Source organism: Marmota monax, unplaced genomic scaffold, assembly GCF_021218885.2.
Source record: "Marmota monax isolate L192 unplaced genomic scaffold, Marmota_monax_Labrador192_F-V1.1 WCK01_AAM20220418_F8-fsc00029, whole genome shotgun sequence".
Taxonomy (NCBI): Eukaryota; Metazoa; Chordata; class Mammalia; order Rodentia; family Sciuridae; genus Marmota; species Marmota monax.
In genome coordinates this window covers 14,912,348-14,933,964 of record NW_026693024.1, presented here as the reverse complement: position 1 = coordinate 14,933,964, position 21,617 = coordinate 14,912,348, and the positions used below count along the sequence as shown (strand labels likewise).

Sequence of the window (21,617 nt, the reverse complement as noted above, 5' to 3'; positions counted from 1 at the left end):
AGCTAAACTTCTCAGCCCTAAAGTTGCAAACCAAGAGCCTCAGCCTCCGGGTCTGCATGAAAGTCCCCACCGCCTGTTAGGAAGAGCAGTTTTTCTCTCTGCTTAAAAAAAGACATTGCTAATTATTTGATTAGGAGTCATTTACTTGGGACCTGTATATTCCGTGGTTTGGGATTTTTTTTTTTTCTTTTAGGTTTCACAAGCTTTTATTGAAACCACCCTTTCCCACCCCCATGTCAGACCCTGGCCATTTACTTCATTCTTACCACAACCTCAAGAAGGCTTTGATGATTAAAATGGAGATTATTCAAACCACTTTTTGGATATAGGATGCCATTGATCGAGGGTCACATGGCTAACAAAGTTCAGAGACGAAGGTTAAAGTTTGCTTCTCTTGCTTCACGTTGCACACGTGTTCCACGACACCACCCAGCCTCTCTCATCTCGGTCAAGAAAATCCCAACAGAAGAACAGAGCTGGGGAAAGAGGCCAGTACTAATTTTAGTCTGTTTCATGGAAAAGAGTGGCGGATCCATTTGATGCCCAAAGACAGGAAGGCGCTCACCTCTGCGTGGACCTTTGAAGCAAAGCTGTATACACTGGACGAATTTCACTCTGGACTTTCTGGATGCTGTGAATCGAATTGTAAGTTTTGACTCTCAGGTAGGTCTCTGAGGTAAGATTGGGGTCAGCTGTGTGTGACAAGAGGCCATGTTTCTGTTTTATGAAATGAGCACTGGGGGCCGGTGTGGCAGGGCCAGGGTGGCTGCTCTGTAGGAGCGAAGGCCCCAGCTCCTTCAGTTTGGTCCCACCCTCTCCTGTACTTGCACGGGCGGCCCCCAGGCCTGCAGGGGCTGAGATCTCAGCAGTTTTCCACCCTCAGGAAGGAGAAGTGGGAGGGGAGGCGGCTCTGCTTCCCTGTGGACACTTCCCGGAGTTGCACACGACATCTTCTTGGTCAGTGACCGCCACAGGCTGTGTCAGGCGCTGGGCAACGGCTCCCTGAAACAGCAGAGAGCTCTGTACTAAAGAGGACAGGTCCCGGGGGACAGCAGCAGATGTGGTGTGCAGAGTGATTCTTCCCTCAATGTGTGAGATGAGAGTAAACGTTTGGATAAGTTATTAATTCAAGATGAGCAAGAAAGACACTAGCTTCTTGTTCCAGGTGCTTTTTTTTTTATTTTAACTAACAGTAAGCTAGACCCGTGTTGTCTTAGACCTGGGATGTGGTGTGTCCTGAGTGTTTAAATTTAGATGTTTTTACAAAATGTTCTTCTTCTTCTTTTTTTTGTTAAGGAAAAACCTGTCCAGTGGCATCTCCAAATAAATCACAACAAAGGTATAAGGCTGTCCCCTCCTGTTCAGGACAGCCAAATGTGACACACTGCTATTAACTAATGACCGTTTAACCTCAACCCCCACCAGTAAGGAGGAGGAAACAAATAGGTTCTATTTTAAATGAATTTGTCCACGTGAACCTGTGCAGTAAAAAAACGATATGACAATAGGCGGATTATCACGATGTTTGTGAAGCAATCAATAATTGAACAAAAATAATACAAGGGGGACAAATGAATGTCAGTAGAGGGGGCAGAGAGAGAAGAGGGGAGGGGAGGGGAGGGGAGGGGGGATAGTAGAGGATAGGAAAGGCAGCAGAACACAACAGACACTAGTATGGCAATATGTAAATCAATGGATGTGTAACTGATGTGATTCTGCAATCTGTATATGGGGTAAAAATGGGAGCTCATAACCCACTTGAATCAAAGTGTGAAATATGATATATCAAGAACTATGTAATGTTTTGAACAGCCAACAATAAAAAATTTAAAAAAAATAATTGAACAAAATTGTGGGTCACATTTTTGCTTGTGGCCGTGACCATCAAGATTAAAGGCAGGAGAGGTCACGTGTGTGTTTAAGAAATGTGTTGGCCTAACACCTCGTGTGTGTTCAGTGCTGCTTGGCTTCCGTATGGGTACCACACGCTTGGCAGGGATGCCCAAGAGTATACGGTGCCTTCTCTGTTTTCTATGCGTTAATAACACAAGTGGGGACAGAAGAGAGTTTGGCTAGACTTTGAATGAGGAGTAGGATCTGGGTACAGAAGAAGAAAGTAGGAGGGATGTGGGCCCCGCAAAGCCTTGGGGTGACCCCACCTGTGGTCCAGTGAGGAGGTGAGGGCTGGTCAGAGTAGAAGCGGGGAGTAGGAGGGGATGTCGCCTGGTAGGTTGTGAGAGACCCTAAGGCCCAGATACTGAACTGGCGCTTTGTCGTGCGGGCAAGGAGGAACAAGAAATATGTCAGAGCACGTGCAAGAGCGAGGACTAACACCCGCCCTGGGAGGGACGACCTCCTACTCTGACCTTTGGCAGACAGCCAGTAAAGGAGGCGGAGGGAAGTGTCGTGCTGGGATTAAGCCCTGGAGGGCAGAGTGCCATGGAAATCAGAAAGGGACATCGGGAGGATGGGGGCGGGGTTACCAAGCTGTGAAAGGTCTCAGATTTGAAGGTGCATGAGAAGCGGTGTCCCTGGCTGAGGTCAGGCAGGTGGGCCTGACCCGGCCTGTCAGGAAGGAATGGGTGCTGGGGAGCCCAATGGCAGGTGGAGGTGACTGAGCCACAGACAACCCATGTAGGAGGGAGGTGAAGCAGTTCAGAGGGGGCCCCTGGCTCCGCCCAGCACCCACACCCTGAGATGGGGAGAACTGCATGTGTTCAGGGCTGGAACAAAGATGCAGAAAAGAAACAGTCATGAAGTGAGGTCCCTTGGGTGTCAGGGATCTGAAGCCCAAGAAGGTAGCGGTCCTTGGGACTGAGAAGATCTCCTGAGCTTCTGGGGCACCGTGGGAACATGACCGACAGGGTGGATGTTCAGCAGAGGGGGGAGCTCTGGCTCTCGCTGGAGCCTGGGGCTAGGAGGTGTGGAGGGGCCTTCGAACCTGGTCACGAGCTGGGCTGGATGGGGCAGGAGTCCAGAGACTAAGGCAGCAGGAGGTTTCTGCTAAATGTGCATCTTGAACTGGGAAGAGCTGTTTCTCCATCTGCTCTCCACCTCCTGAGAGCAGAGAGGTAAACAGGGGTGCCCACCCCCCACATGCGACTGGCACGTTGGACTTGACTGGGGCCTTAAGGAGGCAAGGGAGCCCGTTGGCCATGTGCCCTGGGGAGGGCAAAGACAGGATGGGAGTTTCCTGCCCCACTTCTTCCTTGGAAAGGATCCCATAATGCATATGTAGTAATCGTTTTGCAAGTGTCTCCAGGGAAGTATTTTATTTCACAAGAGCAGATGTTGAAACAGGGTTGGTTCCCTTTGGCCACTGGACTCCTCTGTTCTGTGGCCCAGGTGAAGTGCTGATGGCGTACTCAAGTGAATACGTGGGGTGGGTCAGAGCCTGCTGCCACTTGGAGCTGAGCACAGGGGTGTCCCCAGCACCTGCGCTTGAGCAGTAGCTAACATCTATTTTTGTACTTTCTTTTAGTTTGACTCAAGGCCTTGACCCACAGGACCTTGTGGGCATTTTTACATAGTCTGGGTGACCTTGGCAAGAGCAAAGCCCATAGATAGAGAAAGGGGAATTTAAGAAGCAGCTTCCACATCCACAGCAGATGTGAGGGGTCCACAGGCAGCCCGGGCCACGGGAGTGAAATCCTCTGGGCGCCCTGGCTTCTGGTTGGCTTTCAGAGAAAATGAACAACAACAGACCCAGAGGGGGGGAAACGATAGAATGTGGGACCCCCAGGTGAGTAATGGCACCTGTTCCTTCCCTCCCATGCTCAGCTGTCCTATGGCTCCAACAGAACCCTGTTTCTCAGGCCCTCGCTCCACAGTTACTCTGCCATGCCCAGTTGATTTGGTGCGGGCTGGTGAGTCAGAGTTCAAGGCAAGGGACAGGATCCCTGTGCAGATGCAAACCATCTGTGCCCAGCCTGAGCCAAGTCCTCCCGAAATCCACTTCTCCGAGCCGTCTAGTCCCATTGCCCCTTCCTGGGGCTGGGCTTATAAAAGCCTGAGCTTGTCTTGTTTGCAGGACACACTGATTACTAAATGGAGCAGAGAGCGCAGAGCGGGGAGGCCATTAACCCACAAGGTGCCTGGGAACCACAGAGAGAATCTATGGTTCACTTGGTCCCAGAAACCTGGAGTCACCTGCAAGCTGAGAGCCTTAGGAGCAGTAACTCTGGTTTATTCTATGGGGCATTAGGAACCTGAGTTGTTAGGTTTGGAAAGTGTGATTTTTTTCCCCCCTTGATCTTTGTGTTAGGTCTTCTGAGAACTCCAGATGGCCTCACCAGGGACAACCTTGATTACTCTTGGAAGGGAGCTGCTTTTATGCAACTTCCCTGGAACCTGCAGGTTGAGATAGGGTGCCAGGGACGATAAGGCACAAGGTTAGGAGTAGTGCTACCCAAAGCTTGGCTTCCATCTGTTGGGTGACCTTGAAAAAATCCCTTTACTTGCTCACTATGAGGTCAACCTGTGGACCCATGGGTGGTCTGGCTATTTGCTGGTGGAACTCACAGCAGAGCCGGGAGGCTGTGGGGTGGGCGGGATCTCTCCAGGAAAGGGCTTTGAACTCCTTGCACAGAAAAGCAAAGAAAAGCAAGATAAGGGACATCCAGTGATCAATGCTCAATCATGTTGTAATTGTTCTTTAGGCTCCACCGGAGCCCAGAGACCCCTTGTGAGCTCCAGGCTCAGAGTATAAAGTACTGCATGAACATTCCGGCTTCCTCCGACCTGCAGACTTTTCTTAGCCACTGTATTGCACTAGTTCTGCTTCTTGTGTCAAGGGACATTTAATTTGATTTATCTTTGGTCTGGGTTAGGCTGAATGAAGTCAACTAGCCAACAGATCTACAGTCATTTCCGGGGAGGAGACAAGGCTCAAGGGCAGGTCTCTAGCAGTTTAATCCCCCCATTGAGGGGAACCCAAGGTTTGGATTTGAAGAGGACGTGGTATGTCTACACAGCCGTCCTTCCTTTGGCTCTCAGAAGCCTTCCAAGGCAGAGCTCATGGACTGTCATGAGCTTTTGGTTTTGACCTTGATTAGAAAAGGGTGGTTATGAGGAAAACCAACGCTTTTCTACTTTTGTTTTGGATGTGCTCTGTGTCTTAATAGCTCTTGGGTCTGATCTGCAATATTAATACTGTCAAGTTTTGTGTCCGTCTCTTCTATGCACATCTATTTATTTATTTATTTTTTTAGGATCAGATGTCTTAGCTGTCACCTGCTGCGGACAGTGTTGAATCTTAATACAGAAAAGCAAAATTAAAAAAAAAATAACCCAAACAATAGTTTCAATAGCTTTTTTTTTTTAACTTGAGATCATCTCTCATCTGAACAAGAAAGGCTGTATCTAGAGCAGGTCCCTAGGAGACTGTTTTTCCCGTAGACTAGGAGAATTCTTTGCATGGTCCTTTCTCCAACCTGTATCCCACAGAGACCGGAAATCTCAGACTCCAACTCCAAATTCAACCCACGACTCCTGACTCACGTGTCTTGCTCCCAGCAACATAGTTATTTTTCAGAGAAAAGGAACCCGGTGGCACTGATTGTTGCTTCTTTCCTGCAATCTGGCTATGAGGCCTGCAATCTCCCCTCCTGGCTAACAGCAGAGCTAATGACTCCCTGTCCTGATCTGTTGCCTTGCTCCTGAGGAGGGTCCAGCAGAGCTGGAAACTTTCCTAGCATGACTTTTGGGGTCACAGGAGATGGCCTCTTCTATTTCTATAGCCCTGACATCTGTCCTCCTTCAAGCTATTCCAAGCCTTTGCATTCATTTTGCCACAAAAATATCTGGAGAGAGGACCCTGGAATCACGGCCTGCATTTCCTCTCTTCTCATCCACCCAACACTTTATTTCATGGTGGCTTTTGCCTATCACTTGCCTGAAATTGCTCTGGCAAAAGTTAGCAAGGGTCGGGCACGGTGGTGCCCACCTGTATAATCCTAGCAGCTTGGGAGGCTGAGGCAGGAGGATCGTGAGTTCAAAGCCAGCCTCAGCAATGGTGAGGCACTAAGCAACTGAGACCCTGTCTCTCAATAAAATACAAAATAGAACTGGGGATGTGGCCCAGTGGCCCAGTGCCCCTGAGTTCAATCCCTGTACTACCCCCTCTCCCATCAAGAAAAGTTAGCAAGGACCTAGTTGCCAATCAGATGGTTTGGGTAGGCATCCCTAACCTGTGGACTCTGAATGTAGACGGAGAAAACACTTTACTTTTTGTTAGCTTAAAACTGAAATGTGGAATTTCCTTTAATTATGAATGGAAGTAATAAAACATTAGAATATTAACGTGAAAGGTATTGCAGATATATATATATATATAGGCACTGGGGATGCTTTACCCCTGATCTACTCCCAGCTCATTTTATTTTTTCTTTTGAGACAGGGTCTTACTATGTTGCCCAGGCTGTCCTTGAACCTTCGATCCTCCTGTCTCAGCTTCCTGAGTAGCTGGGATTGCACGTGCACACCACTGAGCCTGGTTAGTATAATGTATTAATATTCAGATAACTATATTTTACTATAAGTGGTTTTAGTTATTACTGAATATCTTGTCTTTGATGTATTTAATATTATTATTTTGTGGGGTCCACAGTCCTCACCAGAATGTCAAAGAGGTCCCTGGTTAAAACAAACACAAAAGCAAAAATGACAAAGAAACCCGATATTAATCATTAGCCAACAGATTTCTGGGTGTTTCTCCTAAGGGCCTCCCACTGCAAGCTCTTTCTCTGCTGTTTTTCATTACTCTTTCCTAACTCAATTTATTATTTCTCCCTTAGTTCATGTCTTTCATTTAAGGTTTTCCCATGATCCTGATCTCCCCCCTGCCCTGCCCCTTCACACAGAGTGGGCAGTTCTGTAGGGTAGAGACAAGTGACTAGGCCATCACGGTGCAGTCTGCTGTGTGCTACGGACACTTAGGGGACACTTGGAGAAATGCCTAATCCAGTCTTGAGAGATGGGACAGACTTGTCATCAGAGGTGACCCCAGGCTGTCCTGGAGGGCCATGTAGACTTAACTAGGCTTGGTGGTAGGAAGGGGGGTGTGGCTACCAAGGACTGGTCAGAGCGCAACGGTGGCCAGACTGTGGAATGCTCTTCAAACCAAATTAGGAGTAGCCACCAAAGGGTTTTGAGAGCTGTGTTTTACAAAGATTGCCCTGGCTCAGAGTAAAGATGGGTTGGAGGGAGGAGGTCTAGAGATGAGGGACGAGAGGCTGACAGACTGCCCTTTGCTCATTCATTAAAAAAAAAAAGTATATATATATATATATATATATATATATATATATATATATATATATATATATGTCTCTCTGTGTGTGTGTGTGTGTGTGTGTGTATAATTTTTTTTTGGTATTGGAGATTGAACTCAGGGGCACTTAACCACTGGGCCACATGCTGGGCACTCTGTGTGTGTGCCTGTGTGTGTGTGTGTTTGTGTGTGTGTGTTTTGATTTTATTTCGAGACAGGGTCTCACTGAGATGCCTATGGCCTCAGTAAGTTGCTGAGGCTGGCTTTGAACTCATGATCCTCCTGCCTCAGCCTCTTGAGCTGCTAGGATTATAGGAGTGGGCCACCGTGCTGGGCTCCTTAGCTCATTCTTGAGTGTATCACACGTGTCCATCCTGTGCTCATGCTTTCCTGCTGCCTAAGATGCCCTTCCAGCACATCCAATGCTCCTGGACAGCTGGGGTCCATCTCCTGGGCTTCATCCTCTCTCCTGAGTTGCCTGACTTCACCACTGTGTTCCTGGAGGAAATTTAGAGTTTTTTTCCCTCAATGACTCTGGTTCTTATCTCATCCTTGAGTTTCGTGAGGGCAGAGACTGGGCTTTACTCATATTTATATCCCTGACACCTAACATGTTGCTGGGTCCCTAGTAAATCCCTTGAAAGGAGCCAGACTAAGGGACGGAAAGTGCAAGAAGGCTCTAGAATTTGTCCAAAAATATGTAGCAAAGACAATCTGAGAAACCCCTTAGAGCTGTCCACAGAGCCATTCGATCTCAGGATAAGAAGGTCATCAGTGGCCTTTTTATTTCTTTTTTAAACATAATTCCCCCTCCTTTCTCTTTCTCATTCCTTCCTTCTTCTTTTCTTTCTTTCTCTCTTGGGGAAACCTTTGATTTTCGTGGAGAAGACGAATTTCCCTCCAGGATGAAACAGAAGAGACTAAGAAAAGGGGCTGAATCTCAGCCAAGGTAAGCTACAGATGAGAGGCAGAGCCTCAGGAAACCTGGCCCCTGGTGGCTTGCCCTTGCCCAGGGCTGGCTTTCCTTGGGGTGGGCGGCGGCGGGGGGGGCAATGGCAGCTCCCTCCCAGCCTCCACCCCCAAGCTGGTCAACACCCTTGAGGGCCTCCATCACTGTTGGAGGAGGGGTGGATGTGGTGGGCCCTCATCTGGGTCTCAGGTTCTAGGTGACACAGAAGGACAATGAGGCACAGACTGTATACTATAGCTGTTTCCCAGGGATCTCCAGGCTCAAAATGGAGGAAAAAAAAAAAGTGAAAGGTTTAGGCTCCTTATGCAGGTGGTAGCCAGAGAGCAGAGAACCCTGGGATAGAAAAGAATGTCATTATACAGGTGGCATTATAGACTTGCTGTGACCTCAGGTGAGGGGAGAGGGGCTACTAGAGGGCTGGAAGGGATGACTGTACATACAAGGTACTCTTACTGTCTACCACGGAGACGGCGGGTCACTTACCAGAATCAGCCCTCTTTGCCTTCCTTCAGGACCAGGAATAAGTGGTGGTGGTGTGAGAGCGTCAGCCACCGAGGAGGCGAATGGAACAATCCTTCTTCTCAGGGTCCCCAAAGGAAAACTGAGATAACTCCCAATGGCAAACTAGGCAAGCCCAGTTCGTGTGGAACCAGCCCTCCGGTGAAGACTCCTTGTCTTCTTGCCTTAGCGACACTTTGCTGGGAAGGCTCAGGACTCACTGGTTGGGCACCTCATAAAGCAAGTTGTTGAACTCTCTGGGTTAGAAAAACTGAGGGGCATGATGTTCAACGAAGTATGAAAAAGAAGGGGGTCCCAGTGGCTCAGGAGGCTGAGGCAGGAGGATTGCAAGTTCAGAGCCAGCCCCAGCAATTTAGCAAGGCCCTAAGCAACTTAGTGAGACCCTGTCTCTAAATAAAAATAAAAAGGCTGAATATGTAGCTCAGTGGTTACGCACCTTGGGTCTAATCCTTATGTGGGTGTGCACACATAAAAAGGGGGGGTAAAATTTAAGAAAACTTTGGGCTGAGATTTTGGCTCTGTGGTAGAGCACTTGCCTAGCATGTGTGAAGCACTGGGTTCGATTCTCAGCACCTCATAGAAATAAATAAAATAAAGGCCCATTGACAACTAAAACATATTAAAAAAAGAAAGAAAGAAAAGAAAACCTTGGCTTAGCTGGGTACAGTGGCGCACACCTGCAATCTTAGCAACTTGGGAGGTTGAGGCAGGAGGATTGCAAATCTGAGGCCAGCCTCAGCAACTTAGCAAGACCCTGTCTCAAAATAAAAAATAAGAAGGGCTGGGGACATTACTAGTGACACAGTGCCTGCCAAGCGAGTCATCCTTTTTTGGAATTAGACTGGATACCGTTGCCCTCCTTTCCTGGACTTCATGGATTTTCAGAAGATCCTTGCTTTTTATCAGTATACCTCTTAAGAGCCTGGCTTCGCAAAGCTCTGGCATCATCGGAAGGAGTGGGGCACAGTCTACCGTCAGTGTGTGAGTTAGCGGCGTCGGGGGGGTGCTGAGCTGGTGAGAGTCTGTTCTGGCTGGGCCCCATCTGACAATGTTGAGTGTGGTGTGTTTTCCTCAAATTTAAAGCAGCCTGCAGCAGCCCTTTGAGTTGGGTTTGACTTCTTGGGGGTGTCTCCCTGCCCAGTTTGGAATTTTGCATTTAGAAGGCAGACGGGGGGGGGGGGGGGGGGGGGCTGGGAGAAAATGAAACAGAAAGTAAGTGCTGCCCAAAGGGCTCCACCCCAGCCAAACCCACATTTGCCACTTTCATAAGACAAAGGCCCTTGAGGGCAGTGAGCCGTAGAACCATCCAATAATCAGGTCCTGCGGAAGTGGACCGGAGGTTTAAAGCTCTGTTTCTGACGCTTGTCACATGAGCCTAATTTGATTTAAATTGATTTTAGTGAAGCAAATCTAAAATTTTAGTTCCTTGGTCTCCTTAGCCACATTGCAAGTGCTCTACAACCTGGCACAGAGGTCAACGGCCCCACTACCACAGACTTCCATGGGATGGTGCCGCTCTGCTCTGAAGCAAGGGTCAGCAAGCTACACCCCACCAGCCAAAACCAGCTGTTGCCTCTTCTTATACAGCCTGCGACCAAAGGATGATTTTTAGTGTTTGTATGTGGTTGCAAAAATTTTGTGGTGAATGGTTTTCTTTCTTTGTTCTCGAAGTAACTACAAATATCCTTGTTTCTGCTTCGTGGTTCATACCATCTGAAATATTCTCCAGATCTTTCTAGAAAATGTTTGCCAACCCCTGGTCTCAAGCAGCTTCAAACTACATTTGAGGAAACTGAGGCCTAGAGACCGATGTGACACACACAGCTCAGAAAGGGACAGTTGTCAACTTGGGCCTTTGTTTTACCTGCTCTTTTACTCTGTCCTGACCTCTTTTCTTCTAAGGGTCTCTGTTTTAGTTCATCCAGCAAATAACACGATGGCTTCCTTTTATGGCATTGTGAACGAGAGAGGGAGTGATTGATTTTTTGAAAAGACATTGATTGACGTTCACTTGGAGTCTCTGCAGGGAGATCCTGCAGGAGGATCACAGGGTCAGAGCCCAGTGTTTCCAAAGGGCGTCCAGTGTAGACTCCGGGTTCTCCTCTCATGCAGCTGCAGATACAGAAGCAACCAGATGGCGTTAAAAGATGATCGACATCATTTAGTTTAAAACTCCCGCACTGCCATCAAACCGCGCTGCCTGTGATGATCTATGCATTAATATTTTTTTAAAATCCTTTAAATCTTATGATTAGTGTCCTTGATGTTTCAGTAGATTCATGTGGTGAGTTAAAAGCCTTAATTTGTCAAATATAAACACTTTAAATACACTGCAGTTTTAATAACCCTGTTGGGCATTTCCTCATTTTAACTTTAATTTAAAAAAAAAAAACGCAGCAACATCTCGAAATTTGAAAGTGGCTCGAGTGACCTTGACTGTCTTAAGCGATGGCACATTTAAGCAGATCCTCTGCAGATGGTTGGGTTGCAGGAAGGAGCCGTACCACCTACAGCCCATCCCTGTGATTTGCAAGTTGCGTATTTACAAATTTGCCCTACTTTCAGATTTCTACTTGTAACCCCAGGATGTGGTCATGTGGAAGATCAAGTTGGTCATGAAGATCCTTTTGGCTGTGTTACAAGCGTGTGGGTTTGGATTGGTGGGGGTGGGGGTGGGGCCGCCATTACTCTCTACCTGGAAATTACAGTGTGTACCAGGAAGGAAAGAATTCGTTAAATCCAGGGTAGATGGATATGAAGGTGAAAAGAGAGCTGCTTGGCTCCTGGGAAGCTGGGCTCATGAGCAAATATCTAAAGGGAAGGAGATGTAAGGCAATTTATCCATTGATTGTTCAGGTTTCTTGCTGGGGACCAACAGGGTTTAGACCCAGCAACTGGGCGTATGCTCAGGTTCTGAGGATGCGTTCCTTAGGAGGTCTCTTTTTAAAATTTCTCTTCTTCTTTAAAAGGGGGGAAGTTCCTCGAGGTTATCGAGAGCACAGGAGCTTCCTTCTGAGCTCCGGAACATTTGTGAGAAATGGAACTTGCACGTGTCTATTTGGAAGCCTTCCTGGAGCCTGCTGTATCCTAACTCGTCAGTGTCAGCGCTGCCTTCTAACTCTGTGCTGCTTTCTGTGGCATCTTCTGAATTAGCATCAGGTTTTTGTCAAACATGGAAATGTTCTCCTAAGGGGGATGCCGCTTCCTAAAATCTACAGAGTGTGTGTGCGCGCGCGCATGTGTGTTCGCCTGAGATTGTGGAAGGAAACCTTGTGCAAATCCCAGACAAGCAGAGGTCACCTCTCCAGGACAGATGGGCCTGAGCTCTGGAAAACTAGGACCCACACCATCTGACTTGGCAAAAGCAGTATGTGTGGTGTGAAAGCCCTGACTTCCTCTGCCCCAGCCTACCTGGGCTGGTTCCCTATGGCATTAGTAGGACAACCATCTCCCAGTTGCCCACGCCCTCTTCTCTCACTGACCACATCCAACGGGAACATCCCAATGTCAAGCACTCACCGTAGCCGCTGCCAAATCCTCGAGAACATGCCCTCACATTTTTACTCACCCATTTTTAAAGTCTCCAAACATGGCTTCTTTCCCCAGTTCTCTCTCTCTTTTTCCTTTAAAATGTTCTGGTCTCTTTCTGATTTAAGACTCTGGAGATTCCTTGTCACAGTCTGGACAAAGGCCATGCAACCACCTATGATAAAGACTCTAGGGCCTCGTGCATGCTGAGCACGCGTTCTGCACTTCCCCAGACCCTTGGCCCTGACAACCTCTCTCTTCTTAATTGTTAACTTACTTAGCAAAGTTTGGTGCTTCGTCTTTTTCTGGTTCTTTTGTCTAGAATGCTCTTCCTAAGTTCTCTGCTTGGGAAAGTCCCATTTGGTCTTCAGATCCGTCTCCAGGGCTTCACTTCTCTTCCATAGATGAGAATAAAATATTTAAAGACGAGCGTGATTGGGTTCTAAGCAATTAGGACAGAAGCCATGAAGGGAGTCTGGACAGCCTTGCTTCAGTGTGCTGGGTGCCCACTGTCTGGGTCTACCCCACCCAGCAGAGTGTGCATATCCTCCTTTGTGCCACCCAGGTCCTTGTGGAGGTGCACAGTGCCAATCCTGTATTCATTCAACAAGCGTTTCATAATTGCCTGCTCTGTTTAGACCCTGGCTAGATGGTGATAAGATGGGAAGGAATGAGATGGTGCTTTTGGTCTGCTGTGGTCTCATCTGACAGCATTTAAACCGTGTGATTATCTTCTATAGGAGCATGAGGTCCTTGGAGGGTGGGGACCAACTCTTTTCTCTTAGCTTCCCAGAGATCTGGCTGGTGCCTGGTACACAATGTGCTCAGTCAGTGTTTGTGGAACAAGGGCCTCTGACTGGGATCCACAGCATCTGGACTCATTGTTGGGGGTGTCAAGGTGTTAAATTGATTCAGGGGGCTGACCAGTCATGAACCCAAGGGCTCCAACTAATGGTAGGGGATGATGTTTATTTATAAAGGGGTAACTTCTAGAAACAGTTTATTTGCCTCGGCTGTTTCTAATTCAGCTTTCCCCCCCCTCTTTCTTCTTGTTCTTCTTTGAATGGAAAAATGTCACCCACTCACTGGTTTTATATAGCTCCCATTGAAGTAGAACTCAATGGAAATCGTGCCTATTAATTAGAAACCCAGAATGTGGGCAGCTTTTGAACTGCTAATTAAAAACTTACCAATCAGTTTGCATTTGTGTTTTTTAAACCTCTTTCTTTTCCTGAACCTAGAACTTTCACCTACCAGAGAAGATGAGTTTTAAAAAGGCAATTGCTAAGAGTGATTGTATCAGGTTTTCAAATACCTCCAGTGAAATCTCCGGGCCGGGTGTCTTCCTAGCACTCAGAAGGTTGTTAGCGGGGGCTACAGAGGACACAAGTGGCCTCCCAGGACCCCTCCCTTAGGGCCTCTTGTGACTGCTGCCAGAGGCCCCTCCGTGGGTAGCAGGGCCACATCCTTCCTTTTCGGGCAGCTCAAGTGGGGACTACCTCTGCAGGTCCTAGGAGCTGCAGGCTCCAATGGGGCCTCTGAAGTTGGGGCGCTTGCTCTGCCCATTTCTACTTTCTCTGGGAAACCAAATGAATCCCCTGAGGACAGAAGACAGAAGGGTCTGAGGACTCAGGCTCTGGCCCCTGCTCCGCCTTCTCTCAGGGCCTGGCAGCTTCTGCAGAGCCCATGGATGCTGACGCTTGCTCAGGAGCGTGGCTTTCTGGGCACGGTGCCACGGACTCACACAGGATCCCCTATTCAGCCCCAGACTGCATCCCACCTGACTCTTGTAGGAGTGGCCCAGCAGGGCTGCCCTTGTGACTAGAGTCAGAGTTTGCGTGGGCTTCGTGAGGCGGGCCTGCAGGAGGGGCCTGGGGCTACTCCAACAAGTGCTCCATTGTCTCCTGGCCTGGGAGATGCCGAGAGCAGCTCCCCGGAGGAGGAGCCCCTGCGTCTGTGGGAGTTGATTCCGCAGAGCCAGGCGGAGCCATGTGGTGAGCATGTGCTGGGGGCCGCGCTGGGGCCATGGGCTGGCCATGTGCTTTGAGTTTGGGTTTCCTTTCTTTTCCAGAAGGTGGGTGATTCATGCAAAATGCTTAACGATGCCTGTAACGCACTGTGCAGGGGATCTGATCCCCTTTGATGTGCAGGGTCTTTTTGGAGGTTCCAAAAAACAGTTCAAAAGGTTTACTTTGGACACCACACCTTCAGCACATGTCAGAGTCAGGGCCAGCCTCCCCAGGCAGCGTGCTGGAGAAAACATCTTGTGCCGGCTTCTTCTCTTCTCCCTTTTGACTTGTGCTGATTTCAGGTTTTCAGACTTTACCGTCCTGGTGATGAAAAGAGGAGATTAAGCAAAAGACAATAAGCAGCTCTGAGCTTTTGAGCATCCAGGGAAGCAAGGCCTCACTGTGGTCTTCCAGTCCTGCTGCTATTGGGTGGTGGGAGGGAGGCGTATGGTTTGCTTGGATTGAGGGACCTTTCCTGTTCTTGTCCCCCGGCTTGGAGTGATTCGAGGGAAACAGGCAGAAAAAGAGCCATCTGGCCACCCCATGTGGGTCACATTGCAACCCTCCCTGGGTTTGTTTTTAGGTTGTGGGCACCGTGCCATCCTCCCTGTCTCCTCTGATCCATTGGGTATGTGAGTTAGGGGCAGCTCAGTGAGGATGGGGGCACAGAATGCTGGGCGGGAGGCACAGGAGAGGGCACATGGGGACTTTCAGGGAAATAAGTCCCTATTCTTCACTGTTCTGAACTTCTGTCCTCCAGGCATGGGTGTGGGAAGGGCACCCCCAGCTCTGCTCACAGGCTGAAGTCAGGTGGGTAGGAGGCTCTGGAGGTTCTGTGGGGTTCTCCAAACAGGCGAGGCAGAACCACGCCTCATCACGGACGTGGTCATGGCCTTGGAGTCAGGGGCTCGGGGAAGAAATATCTTCCCTCTCTTCTCCCTATTTCTCAGGAGCTCCGGGGTCCTATGGCAGGGGACATTTTTTTTTCTGTTCTGTTGGCTGTTTACCTGCTGGTGGGGGTGGATGCTTCTGCCCTAACCAGACTGCAGTATCCAAGGGGAGGGGAACTGGAAGAATCCAGGCGCTCTGATCCTTTACTCTGTTGGGAAGAAAGATTTTGAAATCTACAAATTGAGGCGCAACCCAGGCTAGCCACATGGGCCCCGAGAGCGCCGTCTGGAGAGCTGGCTGGCGCAGGTGCACGAGCGTGTCATTGGAGAGGAGACGCTCCCACGGCCCCGCCATCTGTGCCCTGGAATTAGACTTCACTTCTCTCCACACACTATGTAGGTTACTGCCCCCAGCAGCTTCCAACCCCCTCACCAAAGCTGGCATCTCTGAAATGCCACAAAGGCCCAGTCGGCCTCCCGAGGGATTTACCGCAACATACGAAGTATCGGGGCCAACCCTGCATCCATTTGGCAAATTACAGGTATGGAGTCGTATACTGACTCTTATGCAATTTCCTCCGCCTTTTGCATCTCTCCTCAGTTCCCCTTCATAGGTTTTCCTCATGGTTCTCCTTGACCCTCCTCACAAAGGGTCATCCCTCATCTGCAAGCTGAAAATAACCCTTGCGCTCCCATCAAGTCTGCGAGGCCCTGACTACGCCTCTGTCCCGAAGAACTCGATGAATTATTATTTCTCTTGCCTGAGCTCATGGCCTCAGAGATCTCCTCCAGTTTCAGAGCATTCCCACATTCCTCTGTCCCTTTGAGTTGTGTCTTTGACAGTTTTCTGAAGTCTGCCTTCTGCACACAAGGCAGGTTTCCCCCGAGGAATCCCTTTCTTAGTCTTTGCATATCATCTATGGATGGCCCTTCCTTCCACGTCACTCCAGATTCTTATTTTCATTCTACAACATGTGGTGGCACACTTTAGATGTCTGCTTCTGATTGAGTTCCATTAAAGATTAATTATTCTGGAGCAAGCAGGGTGCTCGGCGCTTCCATTTGCCATTGACTTGCAGAAAACCCCTGCATTGCTGTCCCATTTGTACACAGGGAAATACCATCACTGGGAAAGTTAGACTTGCAGTGAGTCGTTGAGCAGCTCCTTCTGAATCCAAGCCCTTGTCCCAGGAGAAGCAGTGGCAGAGGGCAGCCAGGGTGGGCTGAAGCATGGGAGGTGGGCAGAGGACCCAGGTGCATGGGGTCCACCATGCTGGCATGGGCCTGGGGCATGATGGGCTGGGGAAGGCCAGGGTGGGATGACCTGACCTATCACTCCATGGCCGCCCAGCCCAGGCCGGTGCAGGCACCTGCTCCACAGTGCCGCAGCCCCAAAGCTCGAACATTCCCCATCCACTGACCTGGACCTCTAGCTTCTTGATGAATGGTGGGAAAGCAGAAGTGGGGGCAGAGCTAAAAGTTGAGACTCAAGGGCCAACCAATAGCATTGGTATTTCCCAAAACCTGATTAGCATAAATTTGGACTAATAGCATTGACCAAGTACTACAAAAACCCCGAGACTAGCACGCTCAAGCAGCAACCCCCCGTCAGGTCCCCTCTCGACCCTGAGAGCGCTGTCTCTTTCTCTTCATGCTTGAATAAATTTTATTCCTCCTTTGCACTCACTCTTCCTCAGCTGTGGCTTTTATTCTTCAAATTCGTGAGACAAGAAGCCAGAAGGAAGAGTGAGCTTCTGGGGGTCTGCTACAACACTGGAGGGCAGGGTCAGCCGTTAGGAGCTACAACACGCCACTCGGTGGTGGTGGAGGAGAATCGGGCCGTGCCTGCTGTGACCCTCAGAGCTGACTCCAGCAGGCACGCCCTGCCTTGATTGGCTGCTAACACTGCAGCAGGCTTTCTTGGCTGCAGAGGCCTGCCGCTTATGCAGACCCCACCTGCAAGTAGAAGCAGAGAATTTAGTTTCAACTCGAACTCGGGTTTCACTTTAACATCAAATCAAGCTCTCTTTTCTCTGAATCACATATGGTTTCCCTCTTAGCCAGACAGAGCACACTCTCAAATTCATATAAATTTGGACATTTTTTTTCCAGTTGCCCTGCATAACTAGCTTGGAGATGTAATTAACCCAAAGTGATAGATGAAACTATTTCGTGTGTGTGTGTGTGTGTGTGTTTCAGTTAATGTCAGCCAATATTGTGGACAAATATTCCCCTCTGCCTTAGTGAACAATGGGATAATGGATTAGTTTAAATAACCAGTTCTAGAATCCCTTGCCAGTGACATATAAGGAGACTCAATCTATATTCCTCCTCATTTCACCAAGCTGCAGGCCTGATTCTGTTCAGGCCTAATTTATCTTTTCCTTTCCTAGCCTTGGTGCCTGGGCATCCGGGCCAATTCTCTCAGCCACTTTTCTCTTGCTTCCGGAAAGCAATCACTTAGTATGAGCTGGCACACGTGGGCCACCATGACAGTGCATGAAGATGGGTTATTTCAGGGCCAGGATCAGAGGCTCCAGCATGAACAGTGCATGATATAAACACAAAACAGGCCCACTCCAGTGAGCTCTGGGACCAGAGACATAGTGCAGAGGCTGGGGAGCCCAGGTCCTAAAGTCAAAGGGATGAGGACATGGATAGTTACACTGGTGCCATTTCATAATAGGAAATCTTGAGGTAGAGGGAAAATAAGTGACTTTGTAAAGGACAACGTGATTGAAACACCACAATATCTAGTTTCCAACTGATGCAACCAAGTGAGACCCTGTCTCTAAATAAAGTACAAAAAAGGGCTGGGGATGTGGCTCAAAAAAAAAAAAGTGGAGAAAGGCTATTTAGGAGGTGAGTAGCCTTTGTTAAGCTAAAATTCCTCTAGAAGACTTCCCTGAATTTGAATCTGTTGCACCAGCTTTTACTTCTTACTACATGTGGGTGAAGTAGTTTTGCTTATTTTGACAACATGGATCTCATTTATAATTTCTATTATTCCATGAAAAAATGAAGTTTTTTAATTTTCACAGACCAAATACACACACGCGCGCACACACACACACACACACATTTTAATATAAAAGATACTCCTCCATAAAGCCAATGGGGGCTAAAAAAGTATCCTCTCAAGCAGGTTCCTAGATGTTCTAGAAGGATAAACACCATAGTGCAGAGATGAAGAAAGTGAGCTGGGATGAGTGGGTACTCGGCAGGTGCGGGGAGGGGGTCTACAAGAACTATGCCGAGGACCGGACTTCTGCCGTCGGACTCTCATCTCTACCACGTATGCTCTGCTCACCATGACCACATGACTTAACTTCTTTGAATCTCAATTTTCTTTTCTGGAAAATATGGATAATCATACCCTCCCCTCCCCATTACAGAACTGCTCTCAAAAATAAAAGAGCCACAGGTGTAAGCACCTTGTGCAGGGTCTCGTTTGTAAAAGCTGCTTAATAAAACTTCCCCTCCTTCTTCCATTTTCATTTCTTTTTCTTTATTCCGTCTTCTCTCCTGACCCCCTCTTTCTCCTTCCCTCCTGGAAAGGGGGCTAGGATCGCCCTTGTAAGCAAGTGAAATGATCCCAAGGCATCTGCTTTGGTTACCCATGCACAGTCCCAACCCGGGACCAGTCCTTCACCAATGGCTAAAGGAAAGGACATCTTAGCTGTGATCTACACCCAGGGCAGGGGCCAGGCCAGCCCAGGAGGCTGGAAACAAGTCTCAGGCAATGGCCGGCACAGGGGCAATTTCCCCGTCTGCAATGACCACCGTCTTCAGTGGTCCCGACCCTGCGGGATGGCTGATCAGGCAGTGAGGGCCACCAACAGGGTCTGAGGAGCTGGAGACATGATACACCAAGCCCTTTAGGAGCTGCGTGAGGAGGCTGAGAATGTGGGGAGGAGGCATTGTCAGCTGAAAACAGAGACCCCCGATGGAGGTGGAAGAAAGGAGACGGAAAACAGGTGGCCTCTGGGGGAAGCGGGCTGGGTTTTCTGGACGGGCCCATCTGTTGGAGAACAAGCAAAGCCAAGGGTGAAAATTCCAGCCAAACTTGGGCTCCGGGGCGCAACTGGGAGGCAGGACAGAAAGGGTGGACTCCCAGGGAAGCTGCAAGGCCTCCCTGAGGGCTGCGGGCCCAAGGCCGTCCACCTCTCAGGGCCAAGGGCGGAACCTGAGGGAGTCAGACAAGTCTCTTCCACGGTGAAGAAGCTCCCTCCTCGCATTGCAAGGAGCTGTCAGGGAATAGAGCAGTGACCGCTGAGAAAGATCACAAACGATCTGAACCTCAGAGACACCGACGGTGCAGAGCTATACTCAAAACCTGGAGTCTCCTCCCCTGGAGGAGAGATGAAGTTAGATGATGAAATCTCCTGAAATGCAGAGGCAAACTGCAGGAGAACCAAGGGATTTCTGCCCCAGAGAACCAGAGTCATTGCAGTGGGTCCTTGGGTACACGATTAGATGGCACAGCACTGTGCAAGGTCTCAGTGCCCAGGAAGGGCTGTTGAGCTCACTGTGTTCGGTACTTAAGCCTGTCGGCTTGTAAGGTGATATTTTACCCATTAAAATAATCAGAGCACATGCAATTTCAGAAATGTAAAGTCTATCTTTTAACTTACGATTCTCCCACATGTATTGTAAGTGGACCAAGCATTGCCGAGATTTGTTTCTGACACAATAAAGGGAGATTTAGAAGACTAGAATGTGAGTCCCATTTCAACCTATTTATTTATTTATTTTTTTGCTGTGCTGGGGTTGAAACCAAGAGCCCTCCATGGGCTAGGCAAGCAATTGATCTACCACTGAGCTACAGCTCAGCCCTGAATCCCACTTGTGACCATTTTGGCCACCGTGGTTAATCTATGGAATGAGGATAATAGAAGTCTATTTAGAGAGGTTGTAGGGATAAAATTTGATAAATATGAAAGCACTGGGCCAACTCTCAAGTGTTACCCAGATGTTAGATTATACTAAGACCATCACTATTGCTACTCAAGTGTCCGTTTGCTTTTAATAACTTTGAATGGCCTGGTATTAACTTGGGCATTTTGAGGATCAACTGTTAATTATATAAAATATAAAGGCAATTGTAATGGTTGGATTGGGACTATGAAAATCAGTGTCTGCTTTGTGCTGCTATAACAGACATTCTGCAAAGTATTTGGAGTTTCCTTTAGAGATGTTTTCAAGGTTCATTTTCTGTCCCAAGGTATAAGACTTATGCAGTTGTTTTGGTAAAAGTGCATTTTTTTTTTAAATTGGAAAAAAATATTTCTTCCCAGGGATGGTGAAAGTACCTTGGAAAATTCCTGGATAACAGTACCCATCTGTGGCTTCTTTCTTCTCCCTCCGTAGAAGCTAATTTGTAGGAATCTTTTATCTATCTAGATGGCAAAGTTTCAAAATCGATTCACATGTCAGCAAGTTTTCCTTGCTTAGGGATGCTTCCAAGGGCATTACGGTGTTATGTACAGAATGCCAAAAAGAACTCCGAGAGTAAAGGAAACCCATGATCAGTACAAGAGCCCTTCCTCGGAATGGATCTTACTGATGTCCTGCAGAGTTGGTAGGATCGAGTCTGGAAGCCATGAGCACAATCCCAGACAAATGGAGCCCAGACCGGGGCTCATCTCTTCTCTCTATCAGGTTCCTATCTGTAAAATGGGAAGCTCTGCCAGATTCCTACATGAGGTTGCTCTGGAGTGCCGGAAGGCCTCTGAATGACCAAGGGCGGAGGTCATTAGAACTCTCTTGTCTTAGCGTAGACACTGCCAGGGGAGTGTACCCTCTGTGAGCTCAAACAGTTGTGTTTCAAATGCTGGAATATATAAAGAATAACTCCTTCGCAACCCCCACCTCCTAGGATGTAAAATGGACTAGAAACCAAAGAACAGTATCCTGCCAGGTAGAAAGAAAGCTGTCCCTGGAGCCAAGAGAGAGCTCTTCCTGCCGCTAAAGCACCATTTATCACCTTATATAATACCTGGCTTGTCTCCAAAGACTTGACCCATTAAGCAAAGTAGAACAAAATGAGCTCAAGGATCTCAGAAATGAGTCTGTTCTGATGCCAATGGAGGAGGCTGGAGAGGTATCGCTGAGAGCTGTAGCCGTTCTAGATATTGTCGGCAGCGGCCTGTGGCTCTCGTGGGCTTGCGAGGTGAAGGGATGGCTCTCATTGTCATGTGTGGACGTCGGTCCAGCCCTACTTCCAACGACTGCCAAAGACGACAGTTTAAACAGTTGCGATCTGATCTTTAACACTCACTGACACACTGCCAATGGAGACCTGCTGGGTTATGAATTAGAAAATGTGGGAGGGAGGGGAGACCAGCAACGAGACGGGATGGGAGATCTGTTCCTGCCCGTGGCACCCGTCCAGCTGGCAGAGAGTGGAGAGAGGCACCATGTTAGCTCAG

General features: G+C 48.5%; 1 long non-coding RNA gene across 5 annotated transcripts; it reads left to right on the top strand.

Annotated features, from left to right (window-relative positions):
* Positions 1-324: 324 nt before the first annotated feature.
* On the top strand, positions 325-13,483 carry LOC124098589 (uncharacterized). Of its 5 annotated transcripts, none has more exons than XR_009227667.1 (6): positions 325-663; positions 3,482-3,742; positions 6,398-6,493; positions 8,159-8,219; positions 8,753-9,740; positions 10,199-13,483. It is a non-coding gene; the product is annotated as an uncharacterized LOC124098589 (long non-coding RNA). The 5 variants fall into 5 exon arrangements; XR_009227664.1 differs by having other exon boundaries at positions 334-645; XR_009227668.1 differs by having other exon boundaries at positions 361-645; positions 9,600-9,740.
* The last annotated feature ends 8,134 nt before the right edge of the window (positions 13,484-21,617 follow it).